Source organism: Ursus arctos, unplaced genomic scaffold (genome assembly GCF_023065955.2).
Source record: "Ursus arctos isolate Adak ecotype North America unplaced genomic scaffold, UrsArc2.0 scaffold_36, whole genome shotgun sequence".
In the NCBI taxonomy this organism is placed as follows: Eukaryota; Metazoa; Chordata; class Mammalia; order Carnivora; family Ursidae; genus Ursus; species Ursus arctos.
In genome coordinates, this window is record NW_026623050.1 from 1,953,553 (window position 1) to 1,968,237 (window position 14,685).

At 42.4% G+C, this 14,685-nt stretch overlaps 1 protein-coding gene across 1 annotated transcript in view; it reads right to left on the minus strand.

The window, feature by feature from the left end:
* DPH6 (diphthamine biosynthesis 6) overlaps positions 1–14,685 on the minus strand; it is a 428,870-nt gene that overhangs the window by 38,544 nt on the left and 375,641 nt on the right. The window lies entirely within an intron of this gene.

Genomic DNA, 14,685 nt, shown 5'->3' on the forward strand with positions numbered 1-14,685 from the left:
GAGAACTACGCCCCCAAAATAGACACAGTGAATATTCTCATATTAAACCGACTAAGCTGAGATGTAAGGAGGTTAAGTGACTTGCCGGAGGTCACTACACAAGTACACGTGCGACTAGCATTTGAGTAAGCGGGCTGGTTCCAGGGCACATGCTCTACACCGGTAGGGTTTTTGTTTACGTTGCCTCAAAGCAAAATCTGCGGGCTTGTTTGGCAGGCACTTGAGTAGACACCAAGAGCGAACCTTACCTAGATGGCACCCCTCAGTTAATTTTCATGCTTTAAACCACTAGGTCACTGATCTGAATCTGATGCATACCCAGACAAGAGTTTTGTGTTACAAAAAGGTTGACCACCTCTACTGCACACTTTTGTATATGGTTATTCTTTATTTCATTATGGTTTTACATCTCTCATTTCTAAAACTTCCCTTAATTATCCAATCTCTACTTACACAACTTTGGGGCAAACTAAACAGGGAATGCAAAAATGATACATTCATTTCCCTGAGGATAACATTGGCGGTTATAATACACTTATGCAACCAGCTGAATAACACCAACTGAGGCTGAGTTGAAAAGTGCTAATTTTGATAATTTTTACTAGAAATATAATATATGGGAGGTTAGGCATATGTCTTCTGAGTTTTATTTATTTACATATTAGCATGCTAATCAGAGTTTTTAGAGACCACTTGAGCCTCACAATATTCGTGCAGCAAATCTAAATAGCATAACGCACTTGCTTGTCAAACCAAGATACTTCGTGTCTTAACGCTCCTATTCCGAATCTCCTAAGCCAAGTGGAGATGGGACAAAAGATAGAATAAAAGGAAACAAAGAGCAGAGCTGAGATTTGCCACTGGTGAGCGTGCAAGATAAGCCAGACTCTTTTAGCTTCAGTTTCCTATTTCATTAAATGGGGGTGGGGTACCTGAGATATGCTTTTTCGCCCCTACAACTAACTGGAATGTGATTCTGAGCTAGTAAACTCGATTGGCAAGCAAGTACCTAGAACTGAGTTATTGCTTTATATTTATAGTTAAAAGCAAGGACTCCTCTGACCTTACATTTCTATTTCATTATCACCATGTGTCTTACTTTTCTTTCATAGCAAAGCTTCCTAAGAATTGTCTCACTGTTGTCTTTACTTTCCCGTCTTCCCTTAACCTTATAACAATGTGACTTCTAGTCTTATGACTTCCATGGATATTACTTTCATAAGGTCACCAATGACTGCCTTCTGGCTAAAACCAAAGAACATTGCTCAGTTATCTCTCAGCAAAATCCAGCATTGTCAACCACTTCTCTTCTTGAAACCCTTTTTCCCCCTGGCTTTCAAATATCTGCCTTCCTCCTCCTTGTTGCTTCCTTCCCTGTTTGCCATGGAGCCCTTCTTCTTCTGTTCGCCCTTTACATGTGTTGTCGCACAAAGTTCCCTTCTAGATCCTCTCTTTCTTTCTCTATAAAATCTTTTGGATATCTGATGTATTTGCATGTTTTCAAGTACCATCAACCGCATATGCTGATGGATCCTGTATCTTAATCTTCAGGCCATACTTTTTCTGAGATTAAATCCACATACACAACTGCATCCCAATTATTTCCACTTGCTTGTCTCACAAACATATCCCCCACCATGTCCAAATAAAACTCATTATCCTTCTGCCCATAGTAGTTCCCCTGTATTGGTCATGGAGTCTCCATCCACTCTGTGGCTCAAGCCAGAAGCCTAGACATATTTTTCCTTTCCTTTACCCTCATCTCCCATATTCAACCAACCACGTCTTGTCGATTCTACTTCTTTAGTAGAATCTTCTACCCCTTAAATCCATCTCAATGGCCATTTGCTGAATTAGCCCATCATCGTCTCTCATCTCAGTTACGACAACATTCTCCTCACCAATCTCATTGATCAGCCTTGCTGGCATTCTTCAACTACAGCTGATCTGATCACATCATTTTCCTGATTATAATCGTTCAAGAGGTTTACATTGTCCTCCAGCTTAAGTCCAGACTTTTTACAATTACTTATATGGCCCTTTGTGATGTAGACTCTGCCCACCTCCCTAGCCTCACCTTTCACTCCTCTCCCCACTGTGTTTCCCACGCACTCGAATCTTCCTTGAAACAGAGCTGCTTCCAGTGCTCAGATGAGCCCATGCTCTTTCCCACTCTGGGCCCATGGGTACTTGTTATCCTCTCTACTGGAAAACTGCTTTCCGAAGTCTTCACCCATGTCTCTCTCTCTCCACCTCCAAAGAGCCTTCTGTGATCTATGAAGTTCCTGCTAGGTGTACTCCCTGGATGCTCCCCCCATCTTTACCCGATCATCACATTTGCTATGTTGTATTGTAACTGCTTATTTATCAGTATCTCCAACTGCAATAAACTGTGAAAGCAGGGGCCCCATTTGTTTCGTAGGTATCCCCCATTCTTAGCAGAGCCTGGCACATGGTAAGAACATAATCCACAATGTTTACTGAATGAGCAAATATATGGAAATCACATATTAGCCTGTTTAACAAGTGCTTCTCTTTAGCCGGTATTAATAATAGAATATTAGACTATTTTAAAAAAGTATAGGGATTACTATGGGCTATAATATACACCATTGGTTTCTGTCTATATTTGGGACCCCTGTAACCCACTGAGGGAACCCAGTGGCTTTCATCATGAGAGAAGGGGAAGGAGGGAGGAAAGAATGGTGAGAGAGGCAGACTGGGCAGGACTCGGGGTCCCTAACTTGGCCTTAACCAGAGCAGCTCAGGATTTTTTTTTTTTTTTTTTTACACATTAGTGTGGCATATGATATTTTATATGGGGAGAAAAAAGGAAGAATAAAAAAAGATACAAAAAGGAGAAAAGCCCTGATGTAAGTAGACTATCAAAACACGTCTTATAAAGATGGTTCTGCAGGTAAGTAAAGAAACCATGAAACTGTTGCTTTAAAAGATGAATGAGGTTGGGGCGCCTGGGTGGCACAGCGGTTAAGCGTCTGCCTTCGGCTCAGGGCGTGATCCCGGCATTCTGGGATCGAGCCCCACATCAGGCTCCTCCGCTATGAGCCTGCTTCTTCCTCTCCCACTCCCCCTGCTTGTGTTCCCTCTCTCGCTGGCTGTCTCTATCTCTGTCGAATAAATGAATAAAATCTTAAAAAAAAAAATAAAAGATGAATGAGGGCAGATATTGTAGTCACTACAGCACAGGATATGCTGGTATGACCAAGAAAGGGTATTGTCCTCTTAAAAACTTTCTTGGTACGATGGGGTTGTGTATCCATGAGTTTATGTCTCAAATCAATTAAATGAAATCATACTACTACCAACTGACATTTGATTATTGACAAGACCGTGAGAATTTTCTTTATCATTACATTCTTTTCTATTTCTTTTCTGTGTGTTTCTTTTGTTTTAGAAAACTGTACCTGCCTACAATAGGACTTTTTGCTGAGTAGATGAGGGGAAACACAGATAATCAGACTTTTAAGAAATTAAATTAAACCCAGCACTAGTAATTTGCATTCTAATCTGCTGCCCCTGCCGATGCATGGACAGGGACTTTGTACCTTCCAGCTCCCTTGGTGAGATTCTGCCTAGATCTTCAGGTCCCACTTTCCCGACATTGGAGATGGCAAGATGTTAGACACAAATATCGCTATTGGGAGAGAAGTTTTAGGAGATAAATAGTCTCTATCATTCATTTGGAAATATTTATTGGGAGTCAGCTATGTGCCAAACACCTGCAACATTTTCTAGTGTTTGGAGATATATGAGTGGAAAAAAATAAAGTTCCTGCTGTTATAAAGCTTATATTGTGATGGGGGAGAGAGAGACAGTAAATAAGAAAACAAATAAACATAATTTTGAAAAGCGATGAAGTGTACGGGGCCAGAAGACTGGGGATTGGCACTCTGGGAGGGCTGCTGTAGTCTCGCGGCCTCTGAGCTGGGCTAAGTGATGGGAAGGAACCAGCCGTGTGAAGAAATGACAGAGCTTTCCAATTGAAAGGAGCAGTGAGAGAAAGTGTCCACCCCACGCCCTTGCCGGTGTTCCTCTAATAGCCGGCACCTGAGGTGTAAGAGAGGAGCGAACCTGGAAGGTCGACTGCCCAGGTTATGTAGGAACATCATGGAAAGACGAGTGAAGAAAGGAAGAGGAGGAGAGTCACACGAGTTCTTTTATAAGAATTTATGTGTTGTGGCAAAATGTCCGTCTTTTCAGTTCAAGATCTAGAAGCAAAGTCATCTTAAAACTGCTGATGAAATCCGCAGTAACAAAAGATGCCCCTAAATATTACAGGAATGTAATCGGAACCTGCGCTCATCTGACTTGGCCACTAGAGGGCAGCATTGCCCATCAAATGTAGCGGAAGGCCGGCGCGGCAGACTGCCGTTCAGAGGCAGCACGTCAATCCCACAAGGGCATCTCTTCTCTCATCTCGGTTTCCCGTTTTTTCCTGGATCTTCCCCATAATCCACCCTTTAACTCTCTGCCTTCCAAGAACACCATCTCGTGCTGGCTAAACCTCTGACGCGTCAGGAAAAGCTGAACCCAGCACACTGAACATGGTCGAAGTTGTTGGGACCCTAGCCCTCGCTCACCGAGGACTCTCTCCGTGGGCGACAGTGGCAGCCTCCGGGGCCTCTGCGGCAGTGGCTGGCTCATTCTGCCCAGTTCTGAAGGACCAGACCCACTGTTTCGGGGGGGCAGGTTACCGTGTTCAGCCTAGGGAGCAAGGAGCTTTGCTCCTTCTGTGTGTTGTTAGGTTGGCTGTCAGCCGGTAGGTTTGGTGGCAGCAGACCTGGCCTCCCTGGGCTCAGGGGCCTTGTCCCCCTCTTTCTGAGCAGCCCCAGCTCTGGCCACCTGTGTGTAAGCTTTAGCTTTATTTTTAAATCGGGGCCTTTTATGAAATAGTATGCAAGAGAACCAGATCAACAAGAGAAAAAAGGAGGAGAAAGAAATGACAAAATGTTACCGGTAGCTACACAGGCAGGGTAAACGTAAGATGTTTACATACGATGTAGGTATTACATGCAAATAAAATGTGAGAACTTCTATTATGGACTGTTTGCTTCCAAAGAGGGATTTTGAGGCACGCATCCCTATGAATGTAATTTATTCCTTCAAGATATATTTAGTGCACTCCATTTACGTGCTAGGAACCAGGGGTGTCTAGGTGAGCAAGGCAGACATGGGTCATGCTCTTATGCAGCTTCCATTGTAATTAAGTAAGGGTATGAATGAGATCAGAAATCATGTAAGAATGTGTGTGTGTGTGTGTGTGTGTGTGTGTATGTGTGTGTTGGGAGGTGCTTCAGAGCTGGAAGAATCTTAAAGACCATCATCTCCAATATATATCATTTTACGGATGAGTAAATCAGTTCAGAGATATTGCGACTGTGGCGCCTGGGTGGCTCAGTTGGTTAAGTGTCTGCCTTCAGCTCAAGTCATGATCTCAGGGTCCTGGGATGGAGCCCTGAGTTGGGCTTCTCCCTCTCCCTCTGCCTGCCGCCCCTCTGCTTGTGCTCTCTCTCTCTCTGTCAAATACATAAATAAAATCTTTAAAAAGAAGAGATATTGTGACTGATTCAGAGATGAAACAACGAGCTCATTTGGGGACTAAATTTCCTCTGAACAAATTGCACAACATTCTGGGTCACTCAACTTTGAGTGCTGATAAAAGGAAAGAGAACTGTCTGGAAAGGGAAACCTCTTTGGGGGGCCTGGTAATTTAAGGAGGAATGACCATACGGATTCTTATATCATGGACATGGAGGGACAATGACGCATTCTTCAAATGACTACCGAAAAGTCGTCAGATCTTCATGAGATTAAGTCAGGTAGTATTGAGTTGTATTTCAGTGAAGGGATTTCTTTCTGGGGTTAAACTATTATGTGGTCCAAGAATGTAACTTTCTTTAATCTAACTTGACATAATTTAATCTAACTTGACATAGGATAGAACCAAAAGAATCTGGAGAAATGTTTGCCCGTTTTATTTTTATTTTTTTTTATTTTTATTTATTTATTTTTTTATTTAAAAAAAATTTTGTTTTAAGATTTTATTTATTTATTTGACAGAGATAGACAGCCAGCGAGAGAGAACACAAGCAGGGGAAGTGGGAGAGGAAGAAGCAGGCTCCCAGCGGAGGAGCCTGATGTGGGGCTCGATCCTGGAATGCCGGGATCATGCCCTGAGCCAAAGGCAGACGCTTAACGACTGTGCCACCCAGGCGCCCCTGTTTGCCCGTTTTAAAGTCCAGCACTGAACAGCCACTCAAAATCTTCCGATGACCCTACTCCCCCCACCAGGCTGCTTGATCCAGTCGCACCCCCCACCCTTTTTAATGGCATGTTTCTGGGCCCTAAGTTATCTGTCTCGGTGCCTCAATATCCACTTACTATTTATGTAGACTTGTCTTAAGAGAGAGATAGAAGGGAATACTACTGGTAAGAGAAAGAAACCGGGAGGTTTGCATGTGTTGTCTGTCTTACTTTTCATTAGAACAGAAACTCCTAAAGCTGGAATTGTGTCTTGGATTTTTGGTTCTGCTGGTAGCACACTGTGCTCAATAAAAATTAACCTATCAATCAACAGGACAGAAAATCCTATCCTGCCAGGAGCAATACCTCCTGTTTGCCCCACAGAAAGCCAATTAGAGTGTTAGGATGTTGAAATGGATACAGAAACGAAGGAAAGTGGGAAAAAAAATGCCCCAAAACCTCAAATAAAAAATAAAACCAAATGGAAAAAGAATGGATCACAGTTGAGTATTCAGGGAAAGCTCCTGGCCACTTCAGTTTCTCCCCTTGACAGTCTCTTTCAGCGTGTCCTCCACGTAATGGAAGCTTGACATGGTGGCATGTTGGAGGCACCACTGCCCTCTAGGAGATGCTGCTCAGGGCAGGTGCAGGAGGCACCATCCGTCTGTCCGTCTTCCCAACAGCCCACCCACAGGGCACTCACTGCACGCCGCCCCCCCCCCCCCCCCCCGCCATCTTGCCATTTACCAGCCACCACCACCACCCTGGCTCAGCCTCACTTGTTCAGAAAACAAAAGAACAATTCATCCGGTAAGGGACTAATAGGAAGCTAGAGAGAGAGAGAGAGAGAGAGAGAGACAGTGCTGTTGACTTCAGAGAAGCAAGGGAAGGAAAGTGAGACAGGCAGACTGGGATTCTTCCTGTCATCAACCCTCCTGAAAATTGATTAAAGCCATGAAGCCTTTCTTCCGAACACAAACATATGCATGTGCACACACAATTTTGCATATAATTTCATGAATCTTCCTTACACACAAACATACCTTTTGTCTTAAAAACTTAAACTCTAGAAGCTATAACTTTCCAAATCTTACTAATAACCAAGAAATTCTGAAAACTCTTTAATCATGGCAACTTTTTTATATTAAAGGATTTTCTTTTTCTAATTGTTGTTTTGTTTGTTTCAAATGCATTCAGTTTTAGAAGCGATTCCTTGAATAAAAAGAGTGATCAAGGTGGATAATTACAAGGATAAGAACACTTGTTTCTTCTCGTGTGGCGAAGTACACCTTATCTGAGGCGTCCACATACTCATTTACCTAACAGTAATTTTGTTTACAAGAAAAAAGGCTTTATTTCATTAGCAAATTCTAGGGGGGGCTCAAATCACCTGATAGTTGACTATTCAGCACTCCTTCAGGTAAACATGAGGCTCACTCCGACCTCTTCTGGAAGGCAGGTCTAGGGCCATTGACTTCTCTGCCTTTTGAAACCACACAGCGAAGAGGTTGGTACCCGAGGAGGGAGCACTGAGGTGGCAGTGCCTGGACCGCCCACAGCCAGAGACAGGGGAGAAAGTGTCTTCATCTGCCCTCTCAGTGACTGGGGGAGCAGAGGGGGCAGTGGTAACAGCCGGCAAAGAGAAAATGTGGGAGGAAGTGAGGGGAAATCAATAACACAGAGTGAAAAAATAATGTGCTCTCCACGCCATAAAGGAAAATCATGATGAAGGCCCAAGTTAACTCCCATAATGCTTTCAAGGATCAGAGAAATGACACTGTCAAAATACAACATTAGTTTTCTGAAGCCCACAGGCTGAATTTTATTTATTTAAAGTTAACTCCCATTTTAATACCAAAAAAAAAGATAGCATATTCTACATCAAAGGGAGAGAAACTTTTCCTAATGTATCCATTTCTCTTCTGAAGTACACAAGCTGTCGCCATATCATGCTTTGTGGTGTTTTCTCAACTGTGCCGGCTTTTCTTTGCATCAGGAAATGCACAGTCAACAGACTCAAGCCGGGGGCTGCTGGTTCTCCATGCCAAAATGGCAATTGTTTGATTTTGTGAGTGTTTTTAAATGCATTGTTAGTTTTAACTAAGATGAATGTATGCTGCATGAATGATGTTTCAAAGCAAGAGAGAGAGAGAGAATGAGAATCAGACAGAGAGCTGAAATCAGTCCTCCATCCGCTGTGTAAAAGTGTGAACCGCAGCTTGTCGAGAGGATTGGGCTGGGGTAGCTTCTGGGGGATAACTCAGTTTTCTGTAGTGGTCATTTCATTCCCCTTGGGAGTTCCGTTGATGGTCGCCTGGGTCTGGTCAGATCTTGACCTCTTGCTGAGGACAGCGCTTCCTACAAGCTCTCTGGATATTGTTTCCATAGCTGTGAGAATAGACCAAAATTACTGTCCTCGATAGCTGGTCTTCTCACTGTTCGTCGGATACACTTTGCTTATCTCTGAGTCTGAACATTAGCTAGTTTTCTGTGTGCACAGAAGTCGATCTTAGTAGAATAGAGTGGGTAAGACCGTGAACTCCGCAATCTGACAGCCTGGCTCCAATCCCTGGCCTGACGTGTACTAACTACGTGATAAATTCCTTTACATCCCCAAGCCTTAGTTTCCTCATCTGGAGATGGGAATAAGATTAGCTCCTTCGGGGGATGTAGGATGAGTAAAGAAGCAATACGCGAACCTCGTTTAGAACAGTACCCGGGCAGTAAGTGTTTAGTCCTCCTAGCAAGTTCTTTATCATAGAGTGTTCTGGTGATGTGATTTTTGTTATTTTTCTCATACTAGCAGTACGGCTTTTTTCTCTGCAGAACCACCTCTTCCCTCCTCTTGTTCCGATGTGGGTTAGAATGGGCTGACCCCACCTGCTTCTGTTCCACGGTGGAGACAGAATCCAGACCTGGTCAATTAGTTAATTCCATCCTCCTTGCTACAGTGACTGACTCAGGGATGGGACAATGATGTAAGTTGGTCCAGTCAGAGTAAATCACAGGAGTTTCCTTGGAACTTAGGGAAGAGAAGTTGTCTTTTGTGTTGGTTGGTTAATGGGGTAAACTGTAAGCCTGGCAGCTATCGGATGGAGTCGGTAGTCTGAGGCAAAAGCCAGTGCAGGGAAAGCAGAGCCAGGGGAGGAAGAGAAATCAATTCAAATGATAGGACCCCATGACTCCAGCCATGTGGAAGCCCCGGGACCGCTCCTGCGTGAGTCTGTTTGTTCTGGGCTTCTGTTCTTGGGAGTTGAAGGAGCCATCACTAATCAGGCTCGCACAAGGTACCATCTCTCTCTTCTACGTATTCAATTCAGATCCTTTCTTCGGGAAACAGTGCAGACCTCACCTCTTCTGGAAGTTATGCCTTTTTTCCTAAGTTCCCACAGCACTTACTATCTGTGCCATATATTCAATACTTATTACCCACATTAGAAAGTTTACCTCTGCAAATGCATTTACTGCATCTCTCCAATTCCGTGGACTGGTTCCATGTTCTACTCTTCGGCGATGGCCATAACCACTATCGCATCCGGTATTTTGCATCAAGTTGACCAAATATGTATTATTTGAATTTCTTTTAGCTTCTCATACCCATCAGAAGTGGACTCTGTGCCTCAGTACACAAAGGAAGGTGAGCATAGGAAAATATGAAGTAAACTGGAGATGGGGAGAAAAGGGTTGTTCCACGTAGAAAATTTCAAGGGAAGTGTCCAGCCCCTTGTCCTGTGTGAAGAGCAACAGTGGAATGTGAACTTGATTCTATGCTTCCCACGTGTCTATAAGCTTCTTAGCATACGGACTGGCTCTATGTTTTAAATGCTGTTCCTAGTACTTTACACAGTACCTGACATTTATTGTAGGTGGTCAATAAGTATTTATTGAATGAATACTGCATTGCAGTTACAGTGCAGGGGGCTCAGCTCAATCGCCTAACCTTTAGGAACATGGAAAGGAAATGAAGTAAGAAAGGAATTGCTGGTTCTATGAAGCCAACACCTTCCTCCCATTATTTTGAGCCCTTTCTACCATCACCTCATTTCTCCAAATCACAAGAATAAATAAAGCCATTCCTTAGGTTGACAGATGAGGTGTAATGACAATAGCATGTTTGGAATTTCTTGGTCTGTGAGAAAAGTGGTATGAATTCCAGACCCAACAAGGAAAGGCTTATACCATCATCAGAATGAGTGAGTGGCGGGGTCTGAAAGCTGACTCAGATTTAGAAAAAGGCACGGCATTGGAATGTTCAATCTACACGCAAACAATTCTGGGTTTGAATCCGTTTTCTTATCTTCGGTAACATTAGGTAGCATTAGTTCTAGAGCTGCTTTGTGCATTGTAAATTGATGAAAATGCAAACCACTTTTCCTTTAAACTACTTGATTCTCTCCTACAGAAAGTATTAATACAATTGTCATCCCCTGTTCTTTTTTTTTTTAAGATTTTATTTATTTATTCGACAGAGACAGAGATAGCCAGCGAGAGAGGGAACACAAGCAGGGGGAGTGGGAGAGGAAGAAGCAGGCTCCCAGCGGAGGAGCCTGATGTGGGGCTCGATCCCAGAACGCCGGGATCACGCCCTGAGCCGAAGGCAGACGCTTAACCGCTGTGCCACCCAGGCGCCCCTGTCATCCCCTGTTCTAATGCAACATTTTCCATTCATTCATTCATTCATTCATTCATTCATTCATTCATTCTTCACAGGTCAAAATGATCATTCTAAAAATTATTTTCATTATGTCTATACTCTTGTCAAAAATTTCAGTTGCTCCTACAGCATAAAATCCAACCTAAACCAGATAGCCGAGGCCTTCAGTAATTTGACCCAACCCATCTTTCCACGTGCAAACTTTCCCACTGCTCCCTCATTCAAAACTCTCTTGGACGTAGACCCTTGTCTACTTAACTGTTGCCTCTCACTGGCTTCTCACTTTTGGACTTCTGAATCTGTCTATTCAAGCATGTGCTTTCGTTTAAGTGATATTCTTTATGTTCTTTAACATTCCAACTGAAGATGAGCTTTCCTTCCTTAATTCCTAGAGTATTTTATGGTCTATATCACTTGTTCCTTTTATGACCTCAGATTATTATCATTTCACGTGAACGTGTCTTATGTTCTTTACTACGAACTCCTTAAGGGCAGAGATCACATCTTGGGCTTCTTTGCATTTTGCTTTACATATCATACGGCTTATTTCAGAGATTAGTATGGTAATAACTTAGGTGATACATGGCTAAGGCCTTTCACTGTTCATACCTGGGGAGGTTTTGTCCTTTTTCAGTTAGTAATGCCAATTACCAGAAATTTTCCAAATTTGTAAACATTGCCCATGAATGGAATTAATTAGAATTTCTTCCCAACTTTTCTGTTTTTACAAAGGTCTTAATCTACCAAGAGCACTACAAAGCAATAAGAAAAACACCAAATATACACTAGAAAATTGGGAATGGGGTATGCATAAGCTAATGAAAGACTACTGAAATATGAAAAGATGCACATCTTTACCTCATGAAGGGCAAATTACAATGAAATTCCCTCTTTGACTTTTGAGACCAATAATGATTAAAAATTTAAAATTGCCAATGACTAGTGTGAGCCAGGGTGTGAGGAAATAGGAACATGCATATACTCGGGAGTACAATTTGGTATAAGTATTTGAAGGGCCAGTTAGCAATATACACGAACATTTTAGATTTACCTAATCTTAGAGCCAAGAAGTCCACTTTTAAGAATTCTCCCTACAGATATAAGCATATAAATGCACAAACACATCTATGTGTTAAAAGATGTTCCGTTGCAGTATTATGTACAATAACAATAGACCTCTTAACTCTTCAATAGGGATTAACTCAGAGTCAAGTACCAAGCTATGGTGGGGCTGGGACTTGAATCCAGGCAGGTTAACTCTATGCTTACACATGGAAGGCTTTATTACTGCCAACTGAACTTACTGAGAACTCTTCTCTTAGGAGCTCAAAATCTTCTGTAGACATTGTTCTGGTTTTTGGCCAGAGCTAAGATTAGTTAGGAATAAGTAATAAACACACTAGTCATTAAACAAGTCAGCAATAGAGACAAGACTAGAATTCTTATCTTCTTGACTCTCAATCCAAAAAGCACTCTGCCATTTCTCATCTGTTTTGAGTTGACATACATATATTTAACTTGGTGACAGTGTCGGCAAAAAGAAAAAAAATTGTTCTAATGAATCTTTCAAGGTGTTCTGATAGTTTCTCTGTTTTGAAGTATATCTGATGAATGATTTATGTGTTAGATTTATTAAAAACACATCCATTACTTTGGGGCCTTGGGTAGATACTTAAAGGAAGAATGTGGCATATTCAACCCAGCAGTTAAGATTACCCATAAATAGCTAAGGGATAGACCCATCAGGGGATGTCAGATCGAAAAGATGCTCTGAGAAGGTGAATGGATGGGCGCCTGGGTGGCTCAGTCAGTTAAGCATCTGCCTTTGGTTCAGGTCATGATCTCCGGGTCCTGGGACTGAGCCCTGCGTCGGGCCCTCGGCTCAGCGGCCAGTCTACTTCTCCCTCTCCCTCCCTCTCTGATCTCTCTCCCTTTCACTCTCTCTCAAATAAATAAATAAATAACATCTAAAAAGAAAGAAAGAAAGAAAGAAAGAAAGAAAGAAAGAAAGAGAAAGTGAGTGGACTTGGCCCCTCTAACTCAAGATGCAGGAGCAGAACCACCACAGAAAATAAGTTTTGCTTTCATTCCCTGTGGCTCAAAATTTCAAATTTTTTTGTAAAGATAGGCAACTGATTCTTCTTTTTGGTTCGACCTACCAAACTCCCATTACATTTGGACAAAAATGCAGTTCTCAAACTAGGATGCAAACACAAGTGCCAGTGTGCCCAATGAACTTAGGACAATGAATGATCAAAAATACAAAGATCTTTCACCACCAACATTGGGTACACAGACACACAATTCCTTTTAGGAAATTGGAAAGGGCACTAGATGGGCAGAACATAAGGGTGTGGTTCACTCTCCCTGTCTCTATTTTCTTTTTTTTTTTTTTTTTTTTTTTAAAAGATTTTATTTATTTATGTGACAGAGAGACAGCCAGAGAGAGAGGGAACACAGCAGGGGGAGTGGGAGAGGAAGAAGCAGGCTCCCAGCGGAGGAGCCCGATGTGGGACTCGATCCCGGTACGCCAGGATCACGCCCTGAGCCGAAGGCAGACGCTTTAACGACTGCGCTACCCAGGCGCCCCTCCTGTCTCTATTTTCTAATTTAATTTTAGGACATGGCAGAAATATTCTAGAGTTTGGAAGAGAACAAAGTAAAAGGGTTGCAAGAGTGCAAGATTTCAAGATTCATCTCTGAAAGCTAGGTTAATATATCAAACTGGATTAGTCTGCCAAAAATATGAAAATATAAAAACATCATAAATGAGTCAGTTGTCCATGGCTATAATCTATTTGCCTGAAGCCAGATGTACTTATGATAGGAAAAACAGGTGGCTTTAAAATAGCTGGAAAACGTTAAGCACTTATATAAGATAACGGATTTTTTTTTTTTTTTGAAGTATCAAATGGGTTGGTATCTTATTAGGGTATTCAGTTTAAAAGAAGTGGCTATGATTTAACTGGGACGAATGATAAGTTTTCTCATTTTAGGATTTCAGTGTTCATTTAGGGAACTATAATACCATATAGTACAAACCCTTTATTAAATCAATGCATTCATTATCTGAAATAAAATTTGATTCAATCACTGTATTTTGATAGACTAGACTATTGCACACCGGTAGGAGATAATGGATTGAAGAGAGTGTCCTTGAAGGAGAGAAGCTCCGACCTCCTTTCTTTACACATTCCCAGGAGACAGTCAGTTTCCAACACCGTCAAGACTTCAGAAAGCTGCAAGGGACTGTGAGCCAGCTCTATGTGGTATAACAAATCAGCACACGAACCAGCTAACCATGTAACTGGTGAGAGGAAGGAATGAAATCATTCCTGCTTAAAATCTCTCCATGTCATCTTTTCACCTACTTAGGGCGATTGGCTTAGCTGGCTTTATGGCCAACTCAGCCATGTGTATGGTCAGGACTCACTAGAAGCCATCATCAAAGTTAGTAAATCTGTTTCTGCTCTCTACCAGCTCTGCTCACTTAGCCTGATCTGTCCATCTGTCTCACGGCCCCACAATTAGAGGAAGAGCAGGGAGAGCTCTTGAGGGAGATGGGAGAGAAGATGAGACCTAGTAGGCAGATGTGCACACACACCGCACAGACCCAGGAAAAAAGTACCGAGAGGTGTTGTCATAGCCTGATACACATAAGTGAGAGGGAAATCAAGGCTCATTTTAAAAAATGCTCATTTCCCCATAACTGCTTACAACTTGATTTGTGCATTGCAAGAGGCTTCTAACATACCTTTGTGTTTTGT